Source organism: Saccopteryx leptura, chromosome 1 (assembly GCF_036850995.1).
Source record: "Saccopteryx leptura isolate mSacLep1 chromosome 1, mSacLep1_pri_phased_curated, whole genome shotgun sequence".
Classification (NCBI taxonomy): Eukaryota; Metazoa; Chordata; class Mammalia; order Chiroptera; family Emballonuridae; genus Saccopteryx; species Saccopteryx leptura.
In genome coordinates, this window is record NC_089503.1 from 108750577 (window position 1) to 108763792 (window position 13216).

Below are 13216 nucleotides of genomic sequence, written 5' to 3' on the forward strand. Positions count from 1 at the left end.
TATGTAATATTTTATTTTATGTCTCCTTTGGACATGGCTCTGCTTACCAGCTTAAAGTAATTCTAGTTTCAATCACTTTTCATCCAATATTTTCCAGGGAGTTTTTGACAAGTTCTGGCCTGCTAATAATAGCTCACCTCTCAAGGGGTCAATCAAATGCATGAAAATTTTGTTTTGCCCTTGCAGTCTTGCCAATTTGGAAAGCTCACCACTGAGGGCATTTATTTCTCAGTGTTTGAAGTTCAAAATGTAAATTCTTTCTGCCCCCTTGTTAAATATTTAGTTACAGATTAGTACTTCCATCCAAGTTGCAATATTAATTTATTGCTCATAAATACATGACATGGTGAAGGATGTTGGATACAGAAAATCTAAGGCTTAGTTAGGAGCAAGAGAAGATAAAAATAATGAAACAAGGAAAAAGTGTATTATCTTGGGAGATATTGTGTTAGTGATAAGCAAAAGAATGCAGCATACTTTAAGTGAGACCGGGTTGATTCTCAGGGACTGCGGTGGCATTTGGTTTACCCATGAGCTTTCCGCTCTGCAAAGAAGAATAATCTACCCACCAGGCAGCTAGAACTAAATGGGAAGGAAGTCTCCTCACCAACTCAAATGAAATCTTGAAGACTGTTTTCCATCTTTTCTGCTCTGCTGCTGTTCCAAACATGTTGGGGGTGGAGAGAGAAGGCTTAGTCAACAACTGGCTCAATTCCCTTTCTTATTCCAGCCTCTGTGGCTTCATTTTATCTCCAAAACAGAAGTTAGCCTCCTGTTTACCCAGCTAATTACCCTCTTTTCTTTCTTCTGCAAATTCCTGGCCAATGAGACTTCCATTCATGAACTCATATTGGAATGAGCTATCCCTGGTCAAGGAAGGGCTTAAAAAGAATTAATAAGGGACCTGGATGGATAGTTCGGTTGGCTGGAGCATCATCTGGATACGCCAGGGTTGTGGGTCAGGGCACATATGGGGACAGATCGATGTTTCTGTCTGTCTCTCTTCCTCGCTTTCTCCCTCTCTAAAATCAATCAATACTTTTTTTTATAAAAGAACTCATAAGGAACAGAGACAGTAAAACATTAATTCAGTGGATCCCAATCTTGAATCTGACACTACACTTTCCATCAGCACCTCAGTGACTGGAACTCGGGGGGCTACAGAACACACCTGTAGAAACACCAAAATAGAGTGACTTTGAAAATGACAGGGAGCCCGAGTTAGATCACATTCCAGTATTTGGTCATAGAAGTGATAGATTTTATTTTAAATCTTGATAAAAATTTTACAATATATATTCTGTCTCAGACCAAATCTTTTACTAGCCAATACATGAAATGAACCTACACTTGATGTATCCTGTTTCAAAATACTTGTTTAACAGAAAGGTTTAACTGCTTTTTATCTTAGGTGTATTGAAAATGATGATCTTCAGTGTATTCATGAGCATGATATTTGGACTTATGCAAATGTTTTGCTGTTTTCAGTGTTGTATAATAATATCAAACATGTAGAACTTAGGGATTTTCTCCCAGGGATGTCCCCCATACAGAATATACTGTCTCTCCTATTTATCTCAGTGGCCAAAACACCCCATTATTTTATATCTTTGATTTAGCCTTCCATTTATATTATGCAAGCATTGGTTTCCAAGGTAGTTTTTTACGCAATTTTTGGCAGGAAGAAATGAATCATATACTAACAAGTACAGACCAGATATTGCTTACTTTCATAATTTATATGGATTATTCAATAATTCTGTCCAGTGCTAAACTATCCCACATGCTTAGGCCACCAGCAAAAAAAGGCTACTGAAAGAAAGGCATAAAGAGGTCTAACTTTGATTAACATAACCATATTGCAATCAGCATATCTAAAGAGGAGCTATTTTAGTTCTACATGCACACAGGTTTTGTTTTATAGTTGGTCAGTGTCTTTATTTTGAATTTACACAGGAGACAGGACACGGGGGTCTTCTTGGGGCTTAGACCTTCTATCACACTGACATTGTAGTAAAAGATATTTACTGCTCCCCTGAAAGTTGGGAAGCTCTCCCCAATTTCTTGTTACCACCTTGCTGCAATTCAGTCAAATCATTGTGTTTCTAAATATGTCGACTATTTAGGTAAGATATTTTCTAAGTCCTCATTTGTGCCCAACACATGCAGATTCCCAACTCCTATCTCCCAGCTGATTATTCTCCTTGTTCTGTTCTGCTCTACTTACTTATGAAAAGAAATCATTTTAAGTCCATCATACGCTATTTTTATTTCTTCATCAGATACTTCTACTTCCAGATATCTTTATTTAATAACCTTGAAAAAAAGCAATTATGAAAATAAACATATTGCTAGTCTATCGCTTCTGGGTCTTCTTTCTTTCTTTCTTTTTTTTTTTTCTGAAGCCGGAAACGGGGAGAGACAGTCAGACAGACTCCCGCATGCGCCCGACCGGGATCCACCCGGCACGCCCACCAGGGGCGAAGCTCTGCCCACCAGGGGGCGATGCTCTGTCCCTCCGGGGCATCGCTCTGCGGTGACCAGAGCCACTTTAGCGCCTGGGGCAGAGGCCAAGGAGCCATCCCCAGCGCCCGGGCCATCCTTGCTCCAATGGAGCCTTGGCTGCAGGAGGGGAAGAGAGAGACAGAGAGGAAGGAGGGGGGGGGTGGAGAAGCAAATGGGCGCTTCTCCTATGTGCCCTGGCCAGGAATCGAACCAGGGTCCCCCACACACCAGGTCGACGCTCTACCGCTGAGCCAACCGGCCAGGGCCTGGGTCTTCTTTCTAACGTTACGTCTTCACTCCTCATTGTCTCTTGCTAAACTTAGCAACTGTCTTTACTAGTACAGCCAAAACAGACATGGAAATAAAAGTCAGGTAATGATATCTAGCTTAAAAAAGGGACCGAGAGCCAGCACTGTGCTCTGCAGTCAACTGCTACAACACAAAACGTGGAGTAACCTCCTGCAATCGTCCCCAACATGGGGACAATAACACCCACCTCTAGAGGTCTCATTAGGATCTGGAGGCCCCTGTGAAAGCATAGATGTACTTTGGAAAGTACTTTGGAAAAATGTAAAGTTCTCTTCAAATGAGAGGGGGCAAGAGCAATAGCTCTTTATATGACAATTTCAGTTCGTAAAGACTCTACAGAAATAAGATGATTTACATCTCATCTCAATGTATATATATAGCAAGGATCACCAGAGTGGTTGATGAGGCAGTCAATAAATTCATCATTAATGATTGATTTGCATGATGTATGAATCTGTGGGTCAAGTATCATACATGTATTCTGTGTCTCTGCTGTGTTCGAGAGCAATGAACCAGTCAAAGAACTCTAAAGAAAGTAGAACCTTTGATGGGGGAGGGGTGTGAACACACAATAGGGAGTACAGAGAAGTGTTGGAGAACCTTTTAAAAGATTAATTGGGGTGGGGGGAGGGAGAAATAATATGGTGGACTTGAAAGAGCCAGATTTGGTAAAAAACAACAACAACAACAACACAGTCATTTTCTATTGGAAAATATGTAGAAACATCTTATTTTTGTTTGGCTTTAGCAAATGCTAATAGTGATCTGAGTGGGTTCCTCATAAGCCTGCTTCTTGAAAAAAAACAAACAATACCTGAGGATCATGCTCTTTCTTGGTGAGCCTTTAATTAAGTTATGGGGCCCTTCTCATTTCTGGTTAATAGAACACCATTAAGAAATATGTAGGCCCTGGCCGGTTGGCTCAGCGGTAGAGCGTCGGCCTGGCGTGAGGGGGACCCGGGTTCGATTCCCGGCCAGGGCACATAGGAGAAGCGCCCATTTGCTTCTCCACCGCCCCCCCCCTCCCTCCTCTCTTTCTCTCTCTTCCCCTCTCGCAGCCAAGGCTCCATTGGAGCAAAGATGGCCCGGGCGCTGGGGATGGCTCCTTGGCCTGTGCCCCGGGCGCTAGAGTGGCTCTGGTCGCGGCAGAGTGACGCCCCGGAGGGGCAGAGCATCGCCCCCTGGTGGGCAGAGCATCGCCCCTGGTGGGCGTGCTGGGTGGATCCCGGTCGGGCACATGCGGGAGTCTGTCTGACTGTCTCTCCCCGTTTCCAGCTTCAGAAAAATACAAAAAAAAAAAGAAATATGTAAATGCCATTTTTTTCTATTTTTTAAATTTTATCATGAATCCAGAAAGAAATGAATCATCTTTTCAGCTTTACTGTGTACTTATCAACAAAGCAAATAGCCTAAGTTGTTTTTCAGACCACCTGGAAATAAAGAGAGAATAAACAAAAGAAGGAAGGCCAACACAAGATGACAAAAACCTCAGAATCCCAAAGTCCAAAGGAGACACCTTAGGCATGAACTTGGCCCGCGAGGTCCTGTGACTTGCCTAGAGGTGCTTCTGGAGGGAAGGCAGAGTGCTTTGGAAAGCAGTGCACAAAGATCCTGTAGGGCAGGGGTCTCAAACTCAACTCAGCATGTGGGCCACAGAGCAAGATCACAGCCGTTCCGCGGGCCGCACTAGGTCTACAAAAGGCAACTGTTACGCAACACTTTTCTCACTGCAGTTGAAAACAAAAAAAAATCAGTACAACAAGCACAATCGTACATGCAGTTTACTGCGGGATGCGAGTTTGAGACCCCTGCTGTAGGGTCAGGTGGCCTCTCTTTCTGGCCATCATTTTGGAAATGCTAATTCTATCTACTGCATAATATATAATGTCTGCTCTTCACCATCAAGATGCCATGCCCATAGGCTCTGGGATAGAAAGACTGACTTCAAAGACGGAGGGCATCCACATTCTCTTGTCATTGAAGGATGCTCACATATCTCTGCCTCATGCCAGAGTAGAAGAAATAAATATTCTCCAATGAAGGCAGCAGACTTATAAATTAATTCCTTATGATAAACCCCAAATGTTCCTAAAAGAATGATGTTTTTCTTATTAAAGTCTTTTGAGATATATACCATCAGTCAGAATGTCACGGGGCTTATCAATATTGTATCTGTAAGAAAGTGCTTTTAGAGATCAAAAAAGTTCACAGAGAGTGGAGTAATGCAGAGCCTCACACGGCAGACTTTTTCAAAGTTTGCTTCTTTGTGCAGACATATGTTTTTCTAACAGGGAGTCACAATTGACTCTAAAACGGATTTTTCGCTGGAATTTCTAATTGCAAACTTTTCTCTAAAATCACAGTGAATGCTCCCATAGACACCATTTCATATTAGAGTTTGCTGGTAGGCCAGAACCAGGGGGAGGTAAGAGAGGCGCCTGAGGAACAAAACTTAAAGGTTGCACACTCACACCCAGGGTGTGCGCTCACTCTCAGGGCTGTGCCTGACCCTGACTGCGAGGACCTTCCTAATTTTGCACCCTAGGCATTTCTCTTGCCTCATCCTAGTCCCAGGCAAGGACCTTTGATGGAACACCTAGAATGCAGAAGAGACCTGAAAATTTTGGACGCTAATTCTGCAGGGGGAAGTGTGGTGATAGTGATTCATAGCACAACTGTTGAGGACGAGGCTAGGCTTTGCCAATGACCACAGGGTGGCCTGGGGCAAGCGGGGCCCAGACAGCGCGCCCCACGACGCAGCGCTGTGCTCAGCCCGGAGCCCTGCTGGAGGATGAGCGCACGCACCTGCTGCGCGCAAGCGGCAGCTCCTCACCGACTGTTGGCAGCGGCAGGGCTGGCCTCCCATAGCCACTTCCCACTTTCTGCACCTCAGCTGCATTCTGGTCGGTTTGAGTGCTCAGCGGCCTCTCAGCGACATGGGAGATGTACATGACATTGACGTCGCTGCCTTTTCATTCGTCCATCCTCACTGTAAGCCCCTTCGGTTATCTGCCATTTGCTGTGCTCTCAGACCGGTACTATTCTGCCTCCACGCCACCGCAGTGTCCTCTTCCACACCGCCGCTCACACCGCCAGCCCGCTCCATCGTCGACCAGGGTCCCCATTCCTCCACGTCTTCTCTAACCACTCCTTCCTCCAGACTGTCCCCGCCACTGAAGACACCGCTTGCCCTGCAGCTCTTTCTAGTGGGGTCTGTCCGGTCACAGCAGTTGTTAACTTACAACTCAAGGTCAGGTATGGTGTGAGGGCCTCCACACTCTCATTATATGACCCATCATTTCATCATTGTCTTATCTAAACTGTCTTGTGCCTTGGCGGAATCTACCCAGAAACCTCTGGAGGGGAAACCGGACCTTCCCTGAGCCGGTGTCTCTCAGGTGAAGCCATGATGAGGAGGGGAGGAGGGGGGATCAAACACACAGAAGATGGTGAATTCCTGGTTGCCCATCTCAACTGGCTCCAGATGGTGTCCACTTACTATTTCCCTAGTCAACCTACCCTCCTACTTACACCATAAGTATTTCAACCCTTCTCCACTGTGTTCAAATTCCTGACTCTTCTAGCCTTATCTTTGTCTTACCATCTGAAGATGACCTAGCTTTCTAATTCTCAGATAAAATCTCAAAGTTATGAGATAGGAGCTCCTTTAACTTCCTACTTCCAGATTAATAGATCTTTCCTAAATCAGCACCCGCCTCCCTCTTCCTGTTTGGAGGTTCTGTCTCCCCGTTTGGAGGTCCCACAGACACCTCGATCTATGTCAGTGCAAGCTGAATTTACGCTCTTTCCCCAAAACTTCTGTATTGTTAGCCATCCCAGTAACAGAGCTCTAATACCCCCAGTTATCTAAGCAAAAGCTTCGGTGCTCCTCACGTCTCATCTCAAGAGTACATTCTATCCACACTTCCTCCTGTACTTGTTAGCTCGGCCACTCTGGTCCAAGCTACCTTCACCTTTTGTCTATACTAGGGGTTGGCAAACATGTTTTATTGGAGCACAACCACGCTCTCTCATTTATAGGTTGTCTATGCCTGCTTGCACTAAAGTATAGAGTAGTTGCCACAGAAACCTTATGGCCCACAAAGCAGAAAATAGTTACTTTCTGGTCCTTTACAGAGAAAGTTTGCCGATCCTGTCCTTGATCTCCGCTATTGCAAGAACCTCCAAAATGCACCCTGCACTCTGTTCTTGGGCTCATGCCTCCAAGTACAGCTGGTCATCTTTTAAAACTGTCATATCCCCAAGCTTGGAAGCCTTCAACGCATTAACATCATGCTTGGGATAACGCAGTGTCCCCAGCCTGGCTGCTCGGGTCTGTGTGGTCAGCCCCTTCCCCTCGTCTACCTCTCACCTTCACCTTGTACCATTCTGCCCCTTGCTCGCCACACTCAGCGATGCTATCTGCCCCTCGGTTCCACCCATGCACCTTGCTCTGTCATGCTTCAGAAATTGGAAAACTTTGTTTTCTCTGCCTGGGAGGCTCTTTTTCTCCCTTGATTTGCCCCTCATCCAATCCCTTCTGGTTCTCCAGGACCCTGTCAGGCCTCAGCTCTGCCAGGAAGCCTTTTCTTTCTCCTAGGTGAGGTTAGGTGCCCAATTCATACTACGTACTTTCCTTTTAAAGAGCTTATTTTAACCACTCTTAATTCTTTGTGAAATCATTTGTTTGATGTTTGTTTTTTTAAATAGACGGCGAGCACGATGACAGAAAGCTTTTGTCTGTCTGGTTCAGGAGTGTAGCTTCGGGACTTGACACGGTGCATGGCACAAGACAGGAACTAAAATTTTTTTTTTTCATGTTTCTGAAGCTGGAAACGGGGAGGCAGTCAGACAGACTCCCGCATGCGCCCGACTGGGATCCACCCAGCACGCCCACCAGGGGGCGATGCTCTGCCCATCTGGGGCATCGCTCTGTTGCGTCCAGAGCCACTCTAGCGCCTGAGGCAGAGGCCAAGGAGCCATCCCCAGCGCCCGTGCCATCTTTTGCTCCAATGGAGCCTCGGCTGTGGGAGGGGAAGAGAGAGACAGAGAGGAAGGAGAGGGGGAGGAGTGGAGAAGCAGATGGTCGCCTCTCCTGTGTGCCCTGGCCGGGAATCAAACCCGGGACTCCTGCATGCCAGGCCGACGCTCTACCACTGAGCCAACCGGCCAGGGCCTAGAAATATTTTTTAAATAAATGGATGAATAGAAGGCATAATAAGCTTGTGCTGATGATGCTGAGAGGTAATATACACCTACCATTTAGTTAATTGCCTGGCACTGGCATGAGTTAGATAATATTTGTATTTTAGTTTCATGCTCTTGTTACTTTGAAATGCTTCCAGACTTCTTGATTCAGAGGAGAAAAAAAGAAGGTACCTAAGAAAGCATTTTATTCTTGTAACAGGTAGCCTGAATCGTTCTTCATTGATTTCTTCTGTTTGGTTGTCTGTGATAAGCGTATCTGACTTTCCATCGTGTGAGACTTCTAAAACACCACTGCAACCAATGCTGGGAGCCAACAATGACACTAATGTGTGGCTCCTGGGCTGCATCGTCCCTGCCGGGCTCAGTGTCCCTCCAGACTATTTTCCGTCACTCCCCACCCTGCTCCATGCCCAGGCGGCTGACCTGTGTGTGCTCTGTGCCCTCTGCCTTCTGTTTGGGTTGGCCAATGGGCAGGACAACAAGAAAAAGTTATTCCTCTGGTTCCTCCTTTGTGCTGCGGTTGACAGGACTCTATCTCTCTATCCAAGGTCACATGTAGCTCCTATTAGGGGGCTCTCACCTGACGCTCTCACCGGGCCCTCTCTGCAGGTACTCCTCCCATTGCTTCTTCTGGCCTAGGTAGCTACAGCTCCCGCTGCTGCTGGCCTTGGCAGGTTTCATTACCCCTCTCGGTTTCCCTTAACTTGTCCACACCTTCGTCAATTAAAATCTCCTCAATTATTCCTGTCTCTGTGTGCTGTCTGTTTTCTGATAGAATGCTGACTCATTCAGTTCCGTTGCTTATATAAATATAATGAAAACACATCAAGAGTTCTTACATGCTTCTCTAGGTCTCTCAGCTACCTCCAAGAAAGTCTGCAAGCTTGGCTAATACGAGCTTATGTGCTCTTATTCCCATTTCTCGGGCAGACGGCAGGAGTCTGGAAGCAATCAAAGGAAGGGACGTAGCCACAGTGGCAGAGCTTGGCGGTGGCAGAGTCGAGGCTGCGCCTCAGCTCTGAACCTTCCACACTGAACTTGAGCTGTGTCTCGGCTACCTGCCTCCCCGAGGACGACCTGCCAGGATCTGGACAGCTAGGCTCCCAGATAAATCATTCTTGGTGACAAACTGCCCTGCAGTGAGTCTGGTGCAGGTGAATTCTGAAGCTGGTGGATGTGCAGCTGGCCCTGTGCCCCCATCTGGAGCAGGTCTGGAGAGCCTTCCCAGACGGCTTCTGAATGCCATGGCTTTTTCTGGCTGCATTCCTGGGGGAGGTGCGAAACACACATAAGCCTCCTAGCTGCACACCCAAGCAAAGCGCACACTGCCATATCTTTAGCAAATGATAGCACACAAACAGAAAGCCAAAGGACGGAAGAGAGACATAGCCACCCAGCTGAAATAATTCACTCTTCAGAGTCAAGGGACAGCCAGTGTACATAGTCTCTGTCCTATATATGAATCCATTTCCTTCTTAAAAACAGCTCCAAGGGACTTTGAACAAATCACAGACAATCCTTCATTCTATTCTCTTAATTTCCTCCTCTGGGAAGCGGGGTTCTGCCCATTGGTAAAAAGGGGAGCAATTACTCATTAAGGTGAGCAAAAATATCTTAATTTAAAAATCCCCAAATACAAAACTATTACTGATTTGTCTCCTTTTGTTTAGGTTGGGGGCAGTGCTCCTAGGGAAGTAGTATGAGTCATAGTTAAGAGTATATATAGTGTCTGGAGCCAGACTAACTGGGTTTGAATCCCACTTTTGCTACTGACTAGCTGTGTGATTTCAGGACAGTAACTTAACCTCTCTGTGTCTCTATTTCCTTACCTGTAAAAAAAGGGATAAGATAGTCTCTACTTCATTGGGTTAACCTGAAATTAAATAAGATTTATTATAAGGAACGCACTTTGAACAATGCCTCCTATGTGATAAAGACTACTTATATAAGGTAGTTGAGTAAAATTATTTCAGTAATTATCCATGTACCTTTAGATAGGCCCATCTGAAGTGTTGATTATTCCATAATTTTCTTTTCTTTTTTTTTTTTTTTAACAACAGATCCTGGAGAAGCTTTGCTGGCACTGGCAATCATTAGATCGAGGGGATTTGGCTGTGTCTTAACTGTCAACAGGAAAAGGCTGTACCTGGAATGCTAACATTTGGAAAAGCACGTTCTGGCACACAGATTCAGCCTGGCAGGCTCATCAGTTACGTCCCGAGAATTAGGGGGAGCACAGGTGCCTTACCTGTAGGACTGATCCAGACTGATGAGATGCCTTTAAAACAGACCATCCATCACCCGTAACTGAAGGCCTAGTGCAGGTCTCCATCCATCACTCACCAAAGGCTTCTGATTTCGGCATCTGTCCCACAAGGCAGACAAATAATTGTACTTCCCCGAGGATGGATTAGTGTGTGTCCTTCCCTCTTCTCTAGTCTTCTTCAATTTCCTGTTGGAAATCAGTGACCAGCCTGGTTTTCCATAAGCAGGCTTTGGCTTCTTCTGCTGACTTTCAGCTAACACACAAGTCTTCCAGGTCTGAGGGGCAGCCCAGCCTCCAGCAAGCCGTCTTCCTTGTAGGGAAGCCCTAATGGATTGATGTTCTTGAAGGAAGCACTTCAGTTCCCCTGAGAAAGCAAGAGTTCATCACTGTGACTGCCCTTTGATAACTCAGTAATACTGGGCTTTTTTTTTTTTTTTTTGAGTACTTACTATATGACTTGATAATCATCCTATGGGACAGGCACAAGCGTTCACCATCTGAGTCCAGGGTGCCATGGTGTCCTGTAGAAATGCAATATGAGCCACCCATGTGGTCCCATATGTCATTTGAGTTTTCTAGTAGCTCATTATAAAAAGTAAAAGAAACAGGGAAAGCTAACTTTAATAATATATTTTGTTTAACCCAATATATCTTAAAATTGACATTTCAAAATGTAATCAATAGAAAAGTTATGAGTAAAATATATTACATTTTTTTGTACTAAGTCTTCAAAATCCAAATTCTAGTTAATAAATGTAGAAGGAATAAAGGAAGCAGAAAACCACCATTTGTCAAACACCACAGTAATAGTTGTTGCATGCAGGATTCTTCTATGAATGCTAAAATGAGAGAATCAGAATTTGAGGAAAAATAGGATATTTTCAACTCCAAAAACATCTGTCAAGATATTAATTAATAGCAAAGGGAGAAAAAAATAACTTCACAGTGGAGAAACCCAGCAGACACCATCTTAACAAAGTGAGCAGAAATTAAAATAAAATAAACAAACAAAAAAGCCTCCCACAAAGTGAGCAGAATTACACCACCAGTACTAAGGCATATCAACATCATATACATCCAGATAGGATGTTCAGAGAAGGGCACATCACTTCTGAGATCTAGAACCTCAATGCAACCAGGAGAAAACATCAGAAACACCCCAAACTAAGAGACGGTATACGAATAACTGGCCGGCACTCTTTCATAAAAGTCTAGGGAGGCCAGAGGAATCCTAACGGGTTGGGAGAGGCTGAGGAGCTGTAACAGCTAAGTGCAGTGGGGTCCTGGGTTGGACCCTGAGGCAGAAAAGGGACATCAGTGGAAAAACTGGTGCAAATTCTTTTCTGCCCCCTGCCTCAGGCATATTTGTACAAATAGTACAGGAGGACACCCAGGGGTCACAGCAATCTTTCCATCCTCACAGGGGCAGACTGAGAACTCTACTGTGAAGCCTTCATTGGGGTCTGGGTACTTCTGGGAGCCTGAGCCTGAGCCAGAGCCTGAGCTGGAGCCGGAGCCTGAGCCAGAGCCTGAGCCTGAGCCTGAGCCTGAGCCTGAGCCAGAGCCTGAGCTGGAGCTGGAGCCTGAGCCTGAGGCAGAGCCTGAGTCTCAGCCTCAGTCTGAGCCAGAGCTGGAGCCGGAGCCAGAGCCTGAGCCAGAGCCTGAGCCTCAGCCAGAGCCTGAGCCGGAGCCTGAGCCTGAGCCTGAGCCTGAGCCAGAGCCTAAGCCTGAGCCTGAGCCTGGGGCTTGGTTTGAGTCTTGGCCTTGGACTTTGGCCAGCAGAGCATGAGACCCTTGGTGATGTAGGCACAAACATGTTTCCCAAGGCTGAGGTGAGCAATATAGGCAAGTTGATTGAGCTTGTAGTTGTCACCTTTTGGGATCTTTTATTTATTTATTTATTTATTTATTTATTTATCGATTTATTTATTTTATTATTATTAAGTGAGAGTTTGGGAGGCAGAGAGACAGACTCCCACATACGTCCTGACTGGGATCCACCCTGCATGCTCCCTATGGGGCATTGCTCTGCTCATCTGGGGCTGTTGCTTCGTTGCTCAACAACCGAGCCATTCTAGCGCCTGAGGCGAGGACTTGGTGCCATCCTCAGTGCCTGGGACCAACTTGCTTGAATGAGCCATGGCTGCTGGATGGAGAGAGGGAGAGAGAGAGAGAGAGAGAAAAGGGAGAAAGGTAGAGAAGCAGATAGTTGCTTCTTCTCCTGTGTGCCCTGACCAGGAATTGAACCCAGGACTTCCACATGCCAGGCTAATGCTCTACTGCTGAGCCAACTGGCCAGGGCCACCCTCTGGGATCTTGGGCTTGACCTTCTTGGGCTTTACGAGGGCCTTGATAGCCTCAACATGTGCACTCCTAGCCTTGGTATTGTTGGCCTGCATCTTCTTCAGGCCCTTCTTGTTGTGCTTCCCGGCAAAGTGTACGTTCCTCAGGAACTTGAAGTCCACCGCTTAGAAGAGATTCATATCTTTGTGATTGGGGTTTCCTGATGCCTTTTCTGTGCCATTTTCAGGACCGGTTGTGCGGCTTGGTTCTCCGACTTGGCCATATTTGCACTGAAGCCCACAGCTCTGCAAAACTGGTGTAATTTGAATACATCTATAGTATAGTTAAAAAATCATGTGCCAATGTTGATTTCCTCATTTTGCTCATTTACTCTAGTTACGTAAGTTGTTATCATTGGGGGGATCTGGGTAAAGGGTATACAGGAACTCTATACTAGTTTTGCAATTTTTCTGTTAAATCTGAAACTATTTCCAATTTAAAAAAATAAAAGAACACAGCACAATGAAAATAAAGATGCAAATTACTTACTTACAAAGTATCTTTGCAATTATTTCAAAAGATGCAGGAGTCTATGAAGTTGATGAAAGTGTTGAAGGATTGCTAAAAATACACGAATAGCCACTG

General features: G+C 45.5%; 1 pseudogene; it reads right to left on the minus strand.

Moving 5' to 3' along the window:
- Positions 1-11727: 11727 nt before the first annotated feature.
- On the minus strand, positions 11728-12904 carry LOC136388115 (large ribosomal subunit protein eL29 pseudogene; annotated as a pseudogene).
- Between the last annotated feature and the right edge of the window lie 312 nt (positions 12905-13216).